The sequence below is a fragment of the Thunnus maccoyii genome, chromosome 17, assembly GCF_910596095.1.
Source record: "Thunnus maccoyii chromosome 17, fThuMac1.1, whole genome shotgun sequence".
Classification (NCBI taxonomy): Eukaryota; Metazoa; Chordata; class Actinopteri; order Scombriformes; family Scombridae; genus Thunnus; species Thunnus maccoyii.
Genome location: NC_056549.1, coordinates 4,901,793 through 4,921,381, shown reverse-complemented (window position 1 = coordinate 4,921,381; position 19,589 = coordinate 4,901,793). Strand labels below are relative to the sequence as shown.

The window sequence follows — 19,589 nt, the reverse complement described above, 5'->3', positions numbered from 1 at the left end:
TCTGAATTGAACTGTCTGCAGGTGTAATAACCAACATCCTCAACTGTGACCTTCTTTATAACCAGAGAACAATTCGCTATAACACTCAGTCTGTCTGAGTTAGCTTTGGCTTTTTCACCAATCTGCCCAAGTTCAATGAACTTTCCTGAACCACTGAAGGTCCAAGTAGCACTGTCACATTTATCTTGATCAGTCATCACATTTTCACAAGACAAAGTGACTTCATCTCCATCTCTGACAGTGATGAAGAGAGGATTTTGTCCAGTTACTGCTGTTGAGAATTTGAGAGAGAAATGTGATAAATGAACTGAAATAAGAATATGACTGTAGTGTGAATGTTAAAAACAAACAGCATATTTGACTCTCTCAGTAAAATGAAAGTAATTCAATAAAGTATCGTTGGTAATAATGCAGATTTTTATATCTTACCTGTAAACTGAAGCCTCAGTATCAGAAATAAAGACATTTTAATCCATCTGAGTTCAATCATCGTGCTTCTCTGTCTTTCTCTCTGTCTTCTTCGCTCACTCTTAGCTCTCAAAATGTCCTTATTAGTGCTTCATACAGAGAAATACACTTTCTACTTCCTGTCATGAGTGACGTGTCTCTTCCTCATTGTGGCTTCAGTCTGTTGTTCTCACTTGTAAGTTATCAACTTCTTGTAGGCGGAGCATATTAGCTTCTTTTCTCTTTAAATTTGAAAGTTTTTGCATATTTCTAGCAAGCTGGCGTTCACATCTGCAGTATCTTATATAATCTTATAAATCTTTATCAGATCATATATTATAATCAGCCAAGAGTAAATACATAAAGGATTAGATATTGTAGGAGTTAAGGCTGAACTTTTCCACCCACCACCAAGACCACAACGCACTTCCTGTATTTCAAAGTTTATAAACCCGAACTCATCATATAATGCTTTTAAAATGTAAAGACATTGTTTTCTCACATCCTGTGCACAGGACCAGTATTTGCAGTCAAAGACAAATGATTTCCCTTTAATAATTAGCCAACAGCACCCCAATAGTGGTTAAGAACATACCACATAACTGCAATGTCGATAAGTAAAAAGTAGTAAGAAGGATGTTTTCAAACAGCTGGGAAAGAACAGATAAGATGATGTTTTAGTGGTCTGAGACCTGTTAGTTCCTCTTTGTATCTTTGAAGTAAATGTTCCTGAGAACTGAGGGGGAAGTGTTTTGGTGAGAATGTGGCTACAACAGCAGCAGAGCTCTGGAGGTTTTAGCCTCTAATGACAACGTGATAAACACCACAACCACACGAGTTTCACAGTAACAGACAGGCCAAACTTTATCAAGACACCAGACAAAGAGACTACTTTCATCTCTGAAAATCACCACTGAGACCCCGGCAGTACGTTTCTGATAATAACTGGTGTGCTTACTGGTTTGTGCTTGTCCCAGAAGTGTGTATGTGAATCAGTCATCACTAATAACCTACTTAGTGGTTACTTATTTTGTCTCCAGTCTCCAGAGAGTAGTTCTCAAGGCAGACGCCACTGAGCATGTGCAGGAACGCGGTTTTGTTGACTGAGCTTCACTAGCTTGTCATGCTACATATCATAACCACATTCTCACACATGCTCAGTGGCCTTACACACAAAACAACAGCAACAAGAAGAGTGTGTGATGTATGTGTGTGTATTTGTCTTTATCTTTCACTCTATAATAATACATCAAACACAAATGTTAATTTCTAAAATAGTCTGAAAGAAGCATGAAACATAAATGGAATTTCAACTGTAAAACTGTACAATAGATCTACAAACCTTTGAGATTCATTACATTTTCTACTCATTTAGATGTTTAATATTTGACTCTCAAGGGTGACACCATTTATTCAGTCCAAGTAAGAGATGTCACATGATCACATCTCTGCTCAGTTTGCCTTTTGACAATTTTGTACCACAACAAAGCAAACTGAATCGAGACATACATTATAACACACATTAAACAACATTAGATAAATGCTTAAAGAGAAAAATAAACAACCAGAAGAAATATAATAGCAGTGAAAATTAAGATTTTAACTTTCACTCAACACTAGCACAACAATCACTGAGCTCAATAAAGTGCCTGATAGTGAGTTCATTAAGGATATCTTAACTTACTACATCTCTTTCTGGACAAAAAGTCCAGAACAACAGTCCAACAGTGAATCATTATTATACTGAAAAAACTCAAAATGCTTTTTTTTTGTCTTTCCCTTCATGTGTCAAGCACAGTCTGTTCTGCTTAAATGTAATGACATGAACACTGTGGTCTGTTATTTGTTGGGTTAGTTGATGGTAGCGTAGAGGTTACTGGGATCAGTGGAGGCTCCAGCAGAAGAGGAGGAAGCTTTCACAGTGCTGTAGGTCACTGCATCACCTTCATCATCACCATCGCCACCAACCTGGGAAACAAAAGGAAAACAGCATCACACATAAATTACACATAATGACATGAAAAAGCATAACAACATAACTCAACAGGAGCTGAGAGATCTGAAAGTCATCATTTTGCTTCGATTTAATATCTAAAATAAAATAAATATTCTTTTCTTTTTTCCTTCCTGACAAAACTTTTTCCTTCATTCAGCAACAACACCAGTGTAACCAAACACTCAGCTTACCCGGGCTTTACTGTTGGTCTTCTTGGTGAAGCTGATGGAGACGTAGGAAACACCATCTTCAGGATCAGCCTACACAGTGAAGACAACATGATGGCTGCTCAGTAACATGTGGATTTATACTGACTCTCTCTTCTGATCTTATTTTATTCTCTCTCAAAAAAGGAAATCAGGCTAAAAGTCATCATGTCATATATTGCGGAACAAATACGTACAAAATCAAGTATATACTGTTATAATGTCAGACGTCTATGTTTAATATAATCAAAGTTCCAAAACATGAGGTGAACATATGCAGAAATATTCCCTGAAAGTCAAAAGTCAGCCTGTAATGAATGCTCCATTTGCAGAGTTACTTCTACTTCCCCATTAAACTGACGTCACATCATTCACACATTTACAAAAACAGCCGTCCGTTCCGTAGTCTTTCAGATATTTTGGATCAGATTTAAGCTCAAACATGTACAGATGTATTTGAAAAGTTGACATTTTAAGTAAAGAACAAGAAAAGATGTGAAATCTGACCACTACTGTTTGTTTACATAGTCTGTGGAGCCACACAAAGCTTCCTGAAGCTGACCAATCAGAACAGAGTGGGCTCATCAGGAGGCGGGTCTTAAAGAGACAGGAGCTAAAACGGCCTGTTTCAGACAGAGGCTGAACTGAGGGGCTGCATAAAGGACCAGTAGAAGATAAATAAGGAGTTTTTAACTGTAAATCATGCAAAGATATTCCAGTACAACCCCAGAATATAAATATAGACCTGGAAATGTGCTGAATATGTCTCAAACAAAATATTACAAACACTGGTTTCTCTGAAAAGTCATAACTGTGTAAACATTTAATAATTCAGCTTTTGAACTCACAATGTTTTCATCCATCTGTGTTTTCTTCCCTGAAAAGACAAAAGAATCGACTTTAGCTTCCACAGTGAAAATCCAGGTTTATCAAAATGTTTATGAAAGTTTCATCTGTCAGTGTTCTCACCTTTAGTTTTCTTCCATCTGATGATCACCAAAACAATTATTAAGAGTGATGCTAAACCCACAGCCACAATGATGAACTTTGCCAATCTGGAAAATCTGAAAATATTAAAAACATTTTGACTGCATAGTTCAGTTCTGATCAAAATCCTGATCAAAAGAGAGAAAGAGAGAGATACAAGTTATTAAGTCTCTACCTGGTTGTTTTGTTGGAGTATCAGTGGTTGTAGGTGCTGTTTGGTTCATCGTTGCCTTTGTGCTCTTTTCCATTGTTGTAGTTGATTTCATTGTTGGTGTTGATGTAGTTGTTGGTAATTTTGTTGTTTTTGTTGATTTTGTTGGTGTTGATTTTGTTGTTGCAGCTCTTTTAGTGTCCTCACCTGAACATATGAAAAAAGAACAACAGACAGAGAGATGAACTGGAACAAAAGAACGTTGTTTGTGTGTTGTATTTTCATGCAGCTGCTGTTACATTTGGCTCAATTTATTTGCTTTTCTCCTTTATTCCTATTGGTGTTGATGTTTTGGGTTTTGTTTCTTTTCTTGTATCCTCAGCTGGACAAATTAAATCTCAAATACCAACAAACTGTGGTGAAAGGATACCACATAATTATCATCTACACACAAAAAAGAGAAACTAAATGAGGCAGATTTCTCACCTGAAGACTGAGGGCTGAATGCAAACAGCTGCACTTTTCCAGTGTTTTTATCTGTCACGCTACACTTGAATAACTCAGAATACTTTGATGTCTCAGCAAGATGGGAAGTTGTAAACATCACATTGTCAAAGCAAGAAGACTGTGACTCCTTCATGTGCTGAGTGTTCACATTCCAATAATTACCCTCATACACAGTGTCCTTATGGTCAGTCATGTTTTGTCTCCAGTCTCCAGAGAGTAGTTCTCAAGGTAGACGTCACTGAGCATGTGCAGGAACGCGGTTTCGTTGACAGAGCTTCACTTGCTTGTCCAACCACAACCACATTCTCACACATGCTCAGTGGCCTTACACACAAAACAACAGCAACAAGAAGAGTGTGTGATGTATGTGTGTGTATTTGTCTTTATCTTTCACTCTATAATAATACATCAAACACAAATGTTAATTTCTAAAATAGTCTGAAAGAAGCATGAAACATAAATGGAATTTCAACTGTAAAACTGTACAATAGATCTACAACCCTTTTAGATTTATTACATTTTCTACTCATTTGGATGTTTAATATGAGACTCTCAAGGGTGACACCATTTATTCAGTCCAAGTAAGGGATGTCACATGATCACATCTCTGCTCAGTTTGCCTTTTGACACTTTTGTACCACAACAAAGCAAACTGAACAGAGACATGCATTATACACTAAAAAATATCAGATACGTGCTTAAAGAGAAAGAAACAATCAGAAAAAATAAAATAGCAGTGAAAATTAAGATTATAACTTTCACTCAACACTAGTACAACCATCACTGAGCTCAATAAAGAGCCTGATAGTGAGTTCATTAAGGATATCTTAACGTACTACATCCCTTTCTGGACAAAAAGTCCAGAAAGGGATGTGTAGGATGTTTCCAGTAGGAGAGCTCTCTATAAGGCAGATGCCACTGAGCATGTGCAGGAACATGGTTCTGTTTACAGAGCTTCACTAGCTTGTCATGCTACATATCATAACCACATTCTCACACATGCTCAGTGGCCTTACACACAAAACAACAGCAACAAGAAGAGTGTGTGATGTATGTGTATTTGCTTTAATTTTTAACTCTAAAATAATGCACCAAACTAAAAATGTTAATTTTTACTAGATCTACAACCTCTTTAGATTTACAAACAATTTTCAGTCATTCAGCTCTTTAAAATATGAATCTCAAGGATGACATCATTTATTCAATCCAAGTAAGGGATGTCACATGATCACATCCCACCTCTACTCATTTTGCCTTCTGACAGTTATGTTGAGGGTCTCAGGCTGTGACAAATGAAGGGAAATACACAAGGTTGCACTGAAAAAATCAATCAATTATATTTATTTTTAAGAAAGTGACCGTGTGTGTGTGTATATATATATATATATATATATATGTGTGTGTGTGTGTGTGTGTATATGTGTATGTATGTATGTATGTACACACACATACATATGTCACTTGTTAAAAACAAAGAAACAAACAAACAGCAAACATGTTAAAAACAATCCAAAATGACAATTACTGAAAAATAACTTTTTCTGTACAACTAATGACAGAACAAAGAACTCCTGCACACTGTCTTCTGTAGTTGCAATAGAGATTTATTTAGAAAAACGTCTCTGTACACAGACCTTCATCAGGTTATATCACAAGACAAAAGGAGAGACCATCTTAAAAAGGTTGGTTGACCCGTGTGGACCAATCAGGTCACACAACAGAATGACATCACTCATTTAATCAATCATCATACAAAATCACATCATGGCTCTCAATACCGAAGGTATAAATAGACAAAGAAATAGGAAATGCACATTATACATAGTTTAAAATGCACACAGTCACAACAAAGAAAACCTACCATTCAAAAGATAAACATACACAGTATTTTCAATTTCTAATTCAAATCTGGTTGGAGCTTGAAAAAACTGTCACCTAGAATCTGTCCCTGGACAAGAAAGGTGAAGAGACAAAAAAATAATAATATTATATATATATATATAAATAATATAATATAATATAAGTCATGATCTCCCCTCTACACAGTAAGTTGACTTTTTCAATGCCACAAAAACGTTAAGTTGAAATGTCATGTTTTGCATCATTGACATGTACAGCTACAAGATAATCTCTGTCATTCCTACGTTTAGCACTTTTATGTTCACTTATACGTTGTTTCAGCTTTCTGGTTGTTTTGCCTACATACACTAGACCACATGGACAATGTAGCATGTACACAACATGTGTGGAAGCATAATTACTGACACTTTTTATTCGTGTGAGGACGACAAAAACTGTTAGTTTTGTAAGTATTATTGCAGTGTGCACAGCTACCACAACAGTAGTAACCATCTGGTAGGGAGCATAAAAGCTTCGTTGTGTAGGTTGCGTAGACTTGTGATGTGCAAAATCAGCATGGACCAGTAGGTCTCTCAAGTTTTCCCCCCATTTGTACACAAAAAGTGGCAGATCTTTAAAAGATTGGGGATAGTTCAGGGTCCGCTTTTAAAATATGCCTATGTTTTCTAAAAACCGATTTTATGGCATGTGAGTGGGGAGAATAGGAGGTAATACAAGTTACAACAAATCTCTTTTCTATTTTTTTCACTTTTTCTCAACAGTTGCCAGCAGGGTTTTCTCAATGCCGTTTCATAAACCTTATTATCCATTCAGTAGGATACCCACGCTGGACAAATCATCAGCTTGTTTCATAAAATCTTTGGTAGTATTGCATATTCTTCAGAGTCTAAAATATTGACTTTTGGCAAGACCTCTCTTGAGTGAGGTGGGATGATATCTGCTTGCTAACAAAGGAGTACTCTTGTCTGTTTCCTTACGATATAAGGTGGTGGATACAGTGCCCTTGTTTTTTATGACCCACATGTCAAAAAAATGAACTTTTTCCTCATTATAATCCATTGTAAATTTCAACTTGCTATTAAAGATATTCAGTAAGGTGAAAAGATTCATGCAATTCATGATTTCTCTTGAAAAAACCAACAAACAGATTGGCATAATTAGGCAAACAAATAGACCCCATGCTCATCCCAGACACTTCTAAATACAAATCTCCATTAAAGTAAAAATAATTGTTCTTCTTGACAAGAGTAGCTAAATCAATGATGAACTAATTAGGCGGAACGACGTATTGTCCCAGTTCTGAAGATAAAAGTGTAAAGCCTCCAAAATATCGTCATGTGATATATTCGTGTAAAGGCTGGCAATATCCAACGTCACTAAGAGAGTATCGTCAGATAAGACAGTAAGACATGAAATGTTGTTAATAAAGTCAGTGGAATGTCTAATATATGCTGGTAAAGTGACAACATATGGCTTAATAAAGAAATCAACAAAATCTGACAGAGAGGCCAATAATGAATTAGTCTGAGCTACTAAATAATGATAAAACTGAAACAAACAAACATGTAAAAAGCAATAAGTAAGAATTAAACATTTTTTTAAAAGATTAAAACTTTGACAAGTGCTGTAGTTTAAAAAAGAATCACTCACCTAAACCCATCACAACACAAAATGATCTTTTTTGTCTAAACTACTCTGTAAAATCTGATGAAATGTTATTTAACTGTGGTGGACTCTGGTGAGTTGATGTTGGTGTGAAAGTTGTTGATCAGTGGAGTCTGACAGAAGCAGAAGGTTCTCCAACGTTTTCATAGTTCACCGTACCTTCATCTCCATCTTCATCATTATGCACCTGTGAAAAACAACACAACACACCTGAGATTCTGAGATAAAATAGAACAAATAAACAACCTTTGTTTCAGACTAATACAGTCAACACTGTTTATTCTTATTCTCTGTACAGAATCACAGTAAATAGTGAACTACCACAAACATAAACATTTGAATATTCAGTTTTAAAACTCACAGCATTGTCATCCATCTGTGTTTTGTTCCCTGAAAACACAAAAACAGAGTCGAGTTTAGCTTCATCAGTAAAAATCCAGATTCATCAAAACTTCTTGTTTATAAAAGTTCTGTGAATGTTCTCACCTTTAGTTCTGGTCCATATATTGACTGACACAACAGTTATTGAGAGAGCTGCTAAACCCACAGACACGATGAGGAACCTCAACCGAACTGCAAAATCTAAAACATTAAAAATATTTGCCACTGTTTAAACTGCTGCAGTTAAAAGATGAGAGAAATACAGTATATACAGCACTTGTTCTTTTTTTTAACCGGAAATATGTTATATTTATCACTGCTTCATTACAATATTAGTACAATATAGTTCAATATTTGAACTGAACTGTGAACTCTGGTGCTAAGTGTATGTTGCTACAAGAAGCATCAAAAATACAAATCTACTTATGACATTTAGAAATATTTCTCTTCTATCTGTTTTGTACTTTAAACATCAAAGACTGAGAGACAGAAAGAGAGAGAACAGTGAGCAACAACAAGGTTTGAGACTCAGACATGTGTGTGAACACACTGACTGAGATGAACTGAATAAGAGAATATCTCCACCCACAGCCAAGACTCAGTCTGACATTCATACTTTACACTCAGAGGTACAGGTTGTTAAATCACTACCTTGTTGTTTTGTTGATTTCATTGTTGATGTTGATGTTGTTGTTAATAATTTTGTTGTTTTTGTTGATTTTATTGGTGTTGATTTTGTTGTTGCAGCTCTTTTAGTGTCCTCACCTGAACATATGAAAAAAGAACAACAGACAGAGAGATGAACTGGAACAGAAGAACATTGTTTGTGTGTTGTATTTTCATGCAGATGCTGTTGAGTTTGGCTCAATTTATTTGCCTTTCTCCTTTATTCCTATTGGTGTTGATGTTTTGGGTTTTGTTTCTTTTCTTGCATCCTCAGCTGGACAAATTAAATCTCAAAAACTAACAAACTGTGGTGAGAAAATACCACATAATTACATCTACAAACAAAAAATTAGAAGATAAATAAGGCAGATTTCTCACCTGAAGACTGAGAGCTGAAGGCAAACAGCTGCACTTTTCCAGTGTTTTTCTCTGTCACGTTACACTTGAATAACTCAGAATACGTTGACGTCTCAGCAAGATGGGAAGTTGTAAACGTCACAGTGACAAAGCAAGAAGACTGTGACTCCTTCATGTGCTGAGTGTTCACATCCCAATAATTACCCTCATACACCCACTTCACTGTCTGTCTACACTGTTCATATGTCAACACAGAGCAGTTTAACGTCACCTCATCAGTGTCCTTATGTTCAGTCACTGGTGAAGATGGAGATATTGTGAGAGAAAGACAACAAGAGTAAAATTAACTTCATCACTGTAATCATAATTATTGTAATGTTTCAGTATATTGTTCTAACAAGACAGTTTGAGCTGAAAACATTATGATGTAAATACTCACTGGTAACAACAGACAGATCAACCTGAGAGTCTTGATATTGTCGTTGTCCTGATTTGAACTGTCTGCAGGTGTAACGACCAACATCCTCAACTGTGACCTTCTTTATAACCAGAGAACAGTTCGCTGTAACACTCAGTCTGTCTGATTTAGCTTTGGCATTTTTACTAATCTGTCCAAGTTCAATCAGCGCTACTGCTACTGTGCTTCCTGAACCAACAAAGATCCAGGTAGTACTGTCACATTTATCCTGATCAGTCATCACATTTTCACAAGACAAAGTGACTTCATCTCCATCTCTGACAGTGATGTCGAGGGAAGTTTGTCCAGTTACTGCTGTTGAGAATTTGATAGAGAAATGTGATAAATGAACTGAAATAAGAATATGACTGTAGTGTGAATGTTAAAAACAAACAGCATATTTGACTGTCTCAGTAAAATGAAAGTAATTCAATAAAGTACAATAAGGTAATAATGCAGATTTTTGTATCTTACCTGTAAACTGAAGCCCCAGTATCAGAAATAAAGACATTTTAATCCATCTGAGTTCAACCATTGTGCTTCTCTGTCTTTCTCTCTGTCTTCTTCTCTCACTCTTAACTCTCAAAATGTCCTTATTTGTGCTGTCTACTTCCTGTCATGAGTAAAGTGTCTCTTCCTCATTGTGGCTTCAGTCTTTTTTCTCACTTGTAAGTTATCAACTTTTTGTAGGCGGAGCATATTAGCTTCTCTTCTGTTTCAATTTTAACATTTCTGTATTTTACGAGCAGGCTGGCGTTCACATCTGCAGTATCTTATATAATCTTATAAATCTTTATAAATTCTTACATTATTATCAGCCAAGAGTAAATACATAAAGGATTACATATTGTAGGAGACTGAACTTCTCCACCCACCACCAAGACCACAACGCACTTCCTGTAATTCAGTTTATAATCATGACCTCATCATATAATGCTTTTAAAATGTAAAGACATTGTTTTCTCACATCCTGTGCACATGACCAGTATTTGTATTCAAAGACAAATGATTTCCCTTTAATAATTAGCCAACAGCACCCCAATAGTGGTTAAGAACATACCACATAACTGCAATGTCCAATAAGTAAAAAGTAGTATAAAGGATGTTTTCAAACTGAATTAGGATTCTGTCATGAAAGGATTCATGTTGATGATTGACAGCACACATGAACAGACAGGTGAAGAGTCAAACTTTGACTCTTGATGCTCAACATGGTGATACTGCAGCAGCTGGGAAAGAACAGATAAGATGATGTTAAGATAGTGGTCTGAGACCTGTTAGTTCCTCTTTGTATCTTTGAAGTAAATGTTCGTGAGAACTGAGGGGGAAGTGTTTTGGTGAGAATGTGGCTACAACAGCAGCAGAGCTCTGGAGGTTTTAGCCTCAACACACCACAACCACAGGAGGCTCACAGTAACAGACAGACCAAACTTTATCAAGTCACCAGACAAAGAGACTACTTTCATCTCTGAACATCATCACTGAGACCCCAGCAGTACATTTCTGATGATAACTAGTGTGCTTGCTGGTTTGTGCTTGTCCCAGAAGTGTGTATGTAAATCAGTCATCACTAATAACCTACTTAGTGGTTACTTATTTTGTTTCCAGTAGGAGAGCTCTGTGTAAGGCAGATGCCACTGAGCATGTGCAGGAACATTGTTTTGTTTACAGAGCTTCACTAGCTTGTTGTGCAACATATACTTGACTTTATACTAAAGTTATTTACATTTCAAGACGTTGTGATATTCTAGCAAAGCACTGCAAACAGAATCGCATTCCCACACATGCTCAGTGCCCTTAACATATAAACAGCAACAAGAAGAGTGTGTGATGTATGTATGTATAATCTTTAACTCTAAAATAATGCACCAAACTAAAAATGTTAACTTTTACTAGATCTACAACGTATTAGAATTTCTTACAGATTTCACTCATTCAGCTCTATAAAATAAGACTCAAGGGTAACGCTATTTATTCAGTCCAAGTAAGGGATGTCACATGATCACATCCCACTTCTGCTCAGTTTGCCTTTTGACAGTTATGTTGAGGGTCTCAGGCTGTGACAAATGAAGAGAAATACACAAGGTTGTACAGAAAAAATCAATCAGTTACATTTATTTTAAGAAATTGCAACAAAATATATTAATCAAATATATGAAATGTTCAGTCAGTAGATCAGTGATGTTGGTGAGTGGATGTGTGAATGTGTAGTCTTGTATGGTGTGAACTAAAGAGAAGTGCAACAAAACCAAACAAGCAAAAGAAAACATGAAGTGACAGAAGGAAGGAGTGAGGATGGCTGATCCTAAATACATCCTGGATGGACTGGTCAGGTGCACCTAGTTGCACTAATACAGTCTCTGACACACAGCAGCCGCAGGGCAAAACACAAACCTCAGGGCCATGGCAAAGCCAGAGAGCTGTCACAACATTGTCTTACTACAACAAGATAAACTGAACAGAGACATAAATTATAACACTCTAAACAATATCAGATAAATGGTTAAAGAGAAAAAAATAATAATAAGAAAAAAAATAGCAGTGAGAATTAAGATTTTAACTTTCAACACTAGCACAAACATCAATGAGCTCAATAAAGCGGCTGATAGTGAGTTCATTAAGGATATCAGAACTTATTACATCCCTTTCTGGACAAAAGACTATTTACAGAAATACAACATAGAAGAGAAAAAATGTTACAGTCATATCCAACAGTGAATCATTAATATACTGAAAAAAAATAACTGATTATGAGTATAAAATCTCTATAAGGTTTGGACAGTATAGACAAAATCCCCACAGAGATACAGTCTCTATTATGAAGTAAAGGGTAATTGGCTGAGATTCTGGGAATAAAAACTGATTTTCTCATCAGAAAGCTTCAACTTATCAGTTATAAATTAAATATAATGATATGAACACTGTGGTCTGTTATTTGTGGGGTTTGTTGATGGTAGCGTAGAGGTTTCTGGGATCAGTGGAGGCTCCAGCAGAAGAGGAGGAGGCTTTCACAGTGCTGTAGGTCACTGCAACACCTTCATCATCACCATCACCACCAACCTGGGAAACAAAAGAGAAACAGCAACACACATAAATTACACATAATGACATGAAAAAGCATAACAACATAACTCAACAGGAGCTGAGAGATCTGAAAGTCATCATTTTGCTTCTATTGAATAACTGAAATAAAATAAATATTCTTTTCTTTTCTCCTTCCCGACAAAACTTTTTCCTTCATTCAGCAACAACACCAGTGTTACCAAACACTCAGCTTACCCGGGCTTTACTGTTGGTCTTCTTGGTGAAGCTGATGGAGACGTAGGAAACACCATCTTCAGGATCAGCCTACACAGTGAAGGCAACATGATGGCTGCTCAGTAACATGTGGATTTATACTGACTCTCTCTTCTAATCTTATTTTATTCTCTCTCAAAGAAGGAAATTAGGCTCAAAAGTCATCATGTCATGTTTTGCGGAACAAATATGTACAAAACTGAGTATATACTGTTATAATGTCAGACTTCTATGTTTAATATAATTAAAGTTTCAAAGCATGAGGTGAACATATGCAGAAATATTCCCTGAAAGTCAAAAGTAAGCCTGTAATGAATGCTCCATTTGCAGAGTTACTTCTACTTCCCCATTAATGTGATGTCACATCATCACATATTCACACAAACAGCCGTCCGTTCCGTAGTCTTTCAGATATTTTGGATCAGATTTAAGCTCAAACATGTACAGATGTACTTGAAAAGTTGACATTTTAAGTTAAGAACAAGCAGAGACGTGAAATCTGACCACAACTGTTTGTTTACGTAGTCTGTGGAGACGGACAAAGCTTCCTGAAGCTGACCAATCAGAACAGAGTGGGCTCATCAGGAGGCGGGTCTTAAAGAGACAGGAGCTAAAACAGCCTGTTTCAGACAGAGGCTGAACTGAGGGGCTGCATAAAGGACCAGTATAAGATAAATAAGGAGTTTTTAACTGTAAATCATGCAAAGATATTCCAGTAGAGCCCCAGAATACAAATATAGACCTGGAAATGTGCTGAATATGTCTCCTTTAAAACAACATACCATAAATACGGTTTTTCTCTGAAAAGTCATAATTGTATAAACATTCAATCATTCAGTTTGTGAACTCACAATGTTTTCATCCATCTGTGTTTTCGTCCCTGAAAAGACAAAAGAATCGACTTTAGCTTCCACAGTGAAAATCCAGGTTTATCAAAACGTCTTGTTTATGAAAGTTTCATCTGTCAGTGTTCTCACCTTTAGTTTTCTTCCATCTGATGATCACCAAAACAATTATTAAGAGTGATGCTAAACCCACAGCCACAATGATGAACTTTGCCCAATCTGGAAAATCTGAAAATATTAAGAACATTTTGACTGCATAGTTCAGTTCTGATCAAAATCCTGATCAAAAGAGAGAAAGAGAGAGATACAAGTTATTAAGTCTCTACCTGGTTGTTTTGTTGGAGTATCAGTGGTTTTAGGTGCTGTTTGGTTCATCGTTGCCTTTGTGCTCTGTCCCATTGTTGTTGTTGATTTTGTTGTTGCTGTTGATGTAGTTGTTGTTGATTTTGTTGTTGCTGTTGATGTAGTTGTTGTTGATTTTGTTGTTGCTGTTGATGTAGTTGTTGTTGAGTTTGATGGTGTTGATTTTGTTTTTGCAGCTCTTTTAGTGTCCTCACCTGAACATATGTAAAAAGAACAAGAGACAGACAGAGAGATGAACTGGAACAAAAGAACATTGTTTATGTGTTGTATTTTCATGCAGATGCTGTTGCGTTTGGCTCAAATTATTAGATTTTTTCCTTTATTCCTATTGGTGTTGATGTTTTGGGTTTTATTTCTTTTCTTGCATCCTCAGCTGGACAAATTAAATCTCAAAAACCAACAAACTGTGGTGAAAAAAATACCACATAATTATCATCTACAAACAAAAAAGAGAAACTAAATGAGGCAGAGTTCAACCATCGTGCTTCTCTGTCTTTCTCTCTGTCTTCTTCTCTCGCTCTTAGCTCTCAAAATGTCCTTATTAGTGCTTCATACAGAGAAATACACTGTCTACTTCCTGTCATGAGTAAAGTGTCTCTTCCTCATTGTGGCTTCAGTCTATTTTTCTCACTTCTAAGTTATTGAGCTATTGTAGGCGGAGCATATTAGCTTCTCTTCTGTTTCAATTTTAATTTTTGTATTTTACGAGCAAACTGGCATTCACATCTGCAGTATCTTATATAATCTTATAAATCTTTATAAAATCTTATATTATAATCAGCCAAGAGTAAATACATAAAGGATTAGATATTGTAGGAGTTAAGGCTGAACTTCTCCACTCACCACCAAGACGACAACGCACTTCCTGTATTTCAAAGTTTATAATCATGAACTCATCATATAATGCTTTTCAAATGTAAAAACATTGTTTTCTCACATCCTGTGCACAGGACCAGTATTTGCATTCAAAGACAAATGATTTCCCTTTAATAATTAGCCAACAGCACCCCAATAGTGATTAAGAACATACCACATAACTGCAATGTCAATAAGTAAAAAGTAGTATAAAGGATGTTTTCAAACTGAATTAGGATTCTGTCATGACAGGATTCATGTTGATGATTGACAGCACACATGAACAGACAGGTGAAGAGTCAAACTTTGACTCTTGATGCTCAACATGGTGCAACATGGTGATACTGCAGCAGCTGAGAAAGAACACTGATAAGATGATGTTTTAGTGGTCTGAGACCTGTTAGTTTCTCTTTATATCTGTGAAGTAAATGTTCCTGAGAACTGAACAGGAAGTGTTTTGGTGAGAATGTGAGTACAACAGCAGCAGAGCTCTGGAGGTTTTAGCCTCTAATGATGATGTGATAAACACCACAACCACACGAGTTTCACAGTAACAGACAGGCCAAACTTTATCAAGGCAGCAGACAAAGAGACTACTTTCATCTCTGAAAATCATCACTGAGACCCCAGCAGTGCGTTTCTGATGATAACTGGTGTGCTTGCTGGTTTGTGCTTGTCCCAGAAGTGTGTATGTGAATCAGTCATCACTAATAACCTATTTAGTGGTTACTTATTTTGTCTCCAGTCTCCAGAGAGTAGTTTTCAAGGCAGACGCCACTGAGCATGTGCAGGAACGCGGTTTCGTTGACTGAGCTTCACTAGCTTGTCATGCTACATATCATAACCACATTCTCTCACATGCTCAGTGACCTTACACACAAAACAACAGCAACAAGAAGAGTGTGTGATGTATGTGTGTGTATTTGTCTTTATCTTTCACTCTATAATAATACATCAAACACAAATGTTAATTTCTAAAATAGTCTGAAAGAAGCATGAAACATAAATGGAATTTCAACTGTAAAACTGTACAATAGATCTACAACCCTTTTAGATTTATTATATTTTCTACTCATTTAGATGTTTAATATTTGACTCTCAAGGGTGACACCATTTATTCAGGCCAAGTAAGGGATGTCACATGATCACATCCATCACTGCTCAGTTTGCCTTTTGACACTTTTGTACCACAACAAAGCAAACTGAATAGAGACATACATTATAACACTCATTAAACAACATTAGATACATGCTTAAAGAGAAAGAAAAAGACCACCAGCACACTTATGAAAGGGCCTGAATTCAGAGATTGAGACCATAATGACTCACTGAAAAAATGATTGATTCAGTATTTCATGAGAGAAGTTGACGCAAACATCAGTGGTATTGCTGCAGTTTCAAGCCCTGGTTGTTGCCGCTTTGTGTTAACATGTTAACATTCATTAATTAGCATTAAACACAAAGTACAGTTGAAGCTGATTGGAATTTTATTAGTTTAATTATTAGATATTTTTGTCCAAAATCAGAGTACTGGACAGTTTTGAAGGTTCTACTTGTAAGAATCAGAAATTCCTTCTCATTAGTGACACCAGTGGCCGTTAAGTGATGCATTCTGCATCCCAGAATGCAGGCTTACTGGTGGTTCCTACAGTCTCCAAAAGTAGAATGGGAGGCAGAGCCTTCAGCTATCAGGCTCCTCTCCTCTGGAACCATCTTCTAGATCCAGTCTGGGGGGACAGACACCCTCTATACGTTTAAGAGTAGGCTTAAAACTTTTCTTTTTGATAAAGCTTAGTTAGGGCCGACCAAGCTCGCTCTTAGTTATGCTGCTATAGGCCTAGACTGCCAGGGGATTTCCCATAATGCACTGAGCTCCTCTCTTCTCCTCTCCATCTGTATGTATTCATTTACCATTACTGCATGTTACTAACAGAACTGGAGTTCTTCTTCTGCTGTTGCTGCACCCACCCTTCTCTCTCAACCCAACCGGTCAAAGCAGATGGCCGCCCACCTAGAGCCAGGTTCTGCTTGAGGTTTCTTCCCATTAAAGGGGAGTTTTTCCTTACCGCTGTCGCCAAGTGCTTGCTTGTGGGGGAATTGTTGGATCTTTGTAAATTAAAGAGTACAGTCTAGACCTGCTCTATGTGAAAAGTGCCCCGAGATGACTTTTGTTGTGATTTGGCGCTATATAAATAAAATTGAATTGAATTGAATCCTGTTGCTCGTGCTCATATGCTGGCACGCATCCTGGTGATGGTGATTTTTTTTTTTCTCACGTACACTTCTCATAATAACATAAAAGATCTCTGACATTGTGTTTTGCACTGTGTTTCTGCAAAGCATCCCTCACTCCTAGTCAGGCCTTTTTTTTTTTTACCAACCATGTTTACGAAACACCAGTAGGCTAAGTGAGCTGTGGCTGGGGAACAACACGCTGTAGTTTTGTTGTGAAATGTGTGCTTATTACCACCTTTGGACTACCAGCAGAAAAAACAAAAGCGGTAAGTTATGTTCTGCTATCACTCTGGAGCTTGTTTTCTACTCCTTTGTTAAGGAAATAACATTTTAGCTGCGTGTGCCATTGCAGGGGTGTTTAGTTGTGAAATGTGTTTGACAGAGCTGGCCGTCTCATTAGCTGGAGAGCTAATATCTGCAGGGTGTTTCTACTCGGATAGATACATTTTTGTTCTGTTGTGTTGTTATGCTGGTCGTTTGTTCACATTCACATAGAAATCAGTCCACAGGTGGTTACAGACAACCGAGAAAGTTGGGGAAGGTCTCATTTTTTAAGTTACGTTACAACCAGTTCACTCATTGGCAATAAAAAATGAGTTAATACATATAAATTGCTTCACAATTAGTACATATAGAACCTTTCATTTTGACCTGATGGTGGTGCCACTGTATATGAAAAGTAATTGTAATCCACCCAATTGTTGTGACTGACATATTTCAGTCTGGACTAAATGGTGAATCAACCAAGAGACCGATGTTATCATCCCTAGATCTGCGGAGCTAGTGTGGCTAAAAGGACAAAAAGAGGAAATTTTCATTGAAGTTGTCGGATGTGAAATATTCTAAGTTGGTGCATCGTGTTTTTTGTGCACTATTCTATCAGATGAAAAAGAATTCATGAATAAACCGAAGCTGAATGTTTTCCATCTTCATACTTAAGCTCCTGAGTCAGCGATGAAAACATGACGACGGCATGTAAGGAAAATTCTAGATTCGTACTCGGCCAGAACCAGACCACACGGTCCAGTCATCTACACAAATATCTTCGCCTGAGATCCACAAGGCGATGCCACCCACTGTATGTTTTCTTTGGCTGCTGAGCGTGCCGAGGGCGCAATAAATTGCACTTTCCATCCGGCACTATTTAATTTAGTGACTCCAAAGCACACAAATGCAGTAACCAAGTGGAATGTTCTGGACCCGAAACTGGATGGCCGAACAGACCCGTATATCTTCTGTGTGCAGACGCTGACCTCAACTGACCTGTGGAGGTTTGGATTCCAGCACACATCACTGTTTCTGTCCAGCTCTCTGGTGGTATGTTAAACCGAGATGATCAGACTGAACAACTCAGATGTGACAGATGAAGATATGGAAACCATGAAGAGAACCAATGAGTCAATACAATACTGTCTAATTCTTTATCATGCAGCCATGAGAGTGGAGCCTTTTTTAGGGGGTTTATTGCATCTTTTAGTGAAAAAAATAGCATATGTTATTGTGCATGTTTTGAATTTTTGAACTTTGAACTTTTGAACTTCCTTATTTGTACTTTTATGGTATTTATTTATTTTGAGGTTGAAATCAAAAGGGGTTTAAGGACTGTATGAAAATCATTAGGGGGGGAGAGGGGGTCAGAAAAGAGGGAGGGTATTATAATTTTTGTTTTTAAGGGAGGGCAGACTGACTTTTATAGGTCTTTTTTTGTCATCCTATATTTACATTTCATTTCAGCCTTTCCTTGCAGTACAGTAAACAAATACATCAAAAAGCCAATTTTGCACTCACACCATGGTTTATAAAGGTGTCACAGGTCTCTCTCTCTCTATCAGGGTTTTATTAATGTGTACGTTGGTGGAGCACATCAGAAGTTCCATTAATATATTAAGTTTTGTATTAATTTAACACTGTTACTGTGTATTATTTTGACATGTTGTGGAGAGGTTGTTGTAGTTTTTTCTACATCAAGAGAAGGGTTAAAGGAAAACATTGCTTGTAATTTGCTTTTTACAGAGTGAAACATAAGGTCTTTCGTTCCCCTACACCGCCCCAATAATTTTCATACAGTCCTTTATCTTATGGGTTTATTAGGAGGTCTGGATACTGTACTGAATGGCTGACTTCCTGCTGATCCTCCACACACATGAATGGCACAGAGTAATTTACTGATACAACTCTTCAAGACATTAATGTGTTTTTGGGACAAAATGGCTAAAATTTTGACTGTTTGTGACAAAGGCCACTATGCTACTGTAAATCATCTTACAGTCCCAAGTAGTGCTCAGTTTATTATCTTTATGGTGGCCATTTTAGG

The 19,589-nt window shown here is 36.9% G+C and overlaps 2 long non-coding RNA genes across 2 annotated transcripts; both read right to left on the bottom strand.

Moving 5' to 3' along the window:
- Positions 1-2,275: 2,275 nt before the first annotated feature.
- LOC121882176 lies at positions 2,276-3,703 on the bottom strand. The gene is made up of 4 exons (XR_006092030.1): positions 3,619-3,703; positions 3,498-3,526; positions 2,635-2,703; positions 2,276-2,415 (listed from the first exon to the last, which is right to left on the bottom strand). It is a non-coding gene; the product is annotated as an uncharacterized LOC121882176 (long non-coding RNA).
- Positions 3,704-12,105: 8,402 nt separating this feature from the next.
- Positions 12,106-13,852, bottom strand: LOC121882181. Its single transcript, XR_006092034.1, has 3 exons — positions 13,829-13,852; positions 12,960-13,028; positions 12,106-12,740 (listed from the first exon to the last, which is right to left on the bottom strand). It is a non-coding gene; the product is annotated as an uncharacterized LOC121882181 (long non-coding RNA).
- Positions 13,853-19,589: the final 5,737 nt, after the last annotated feature.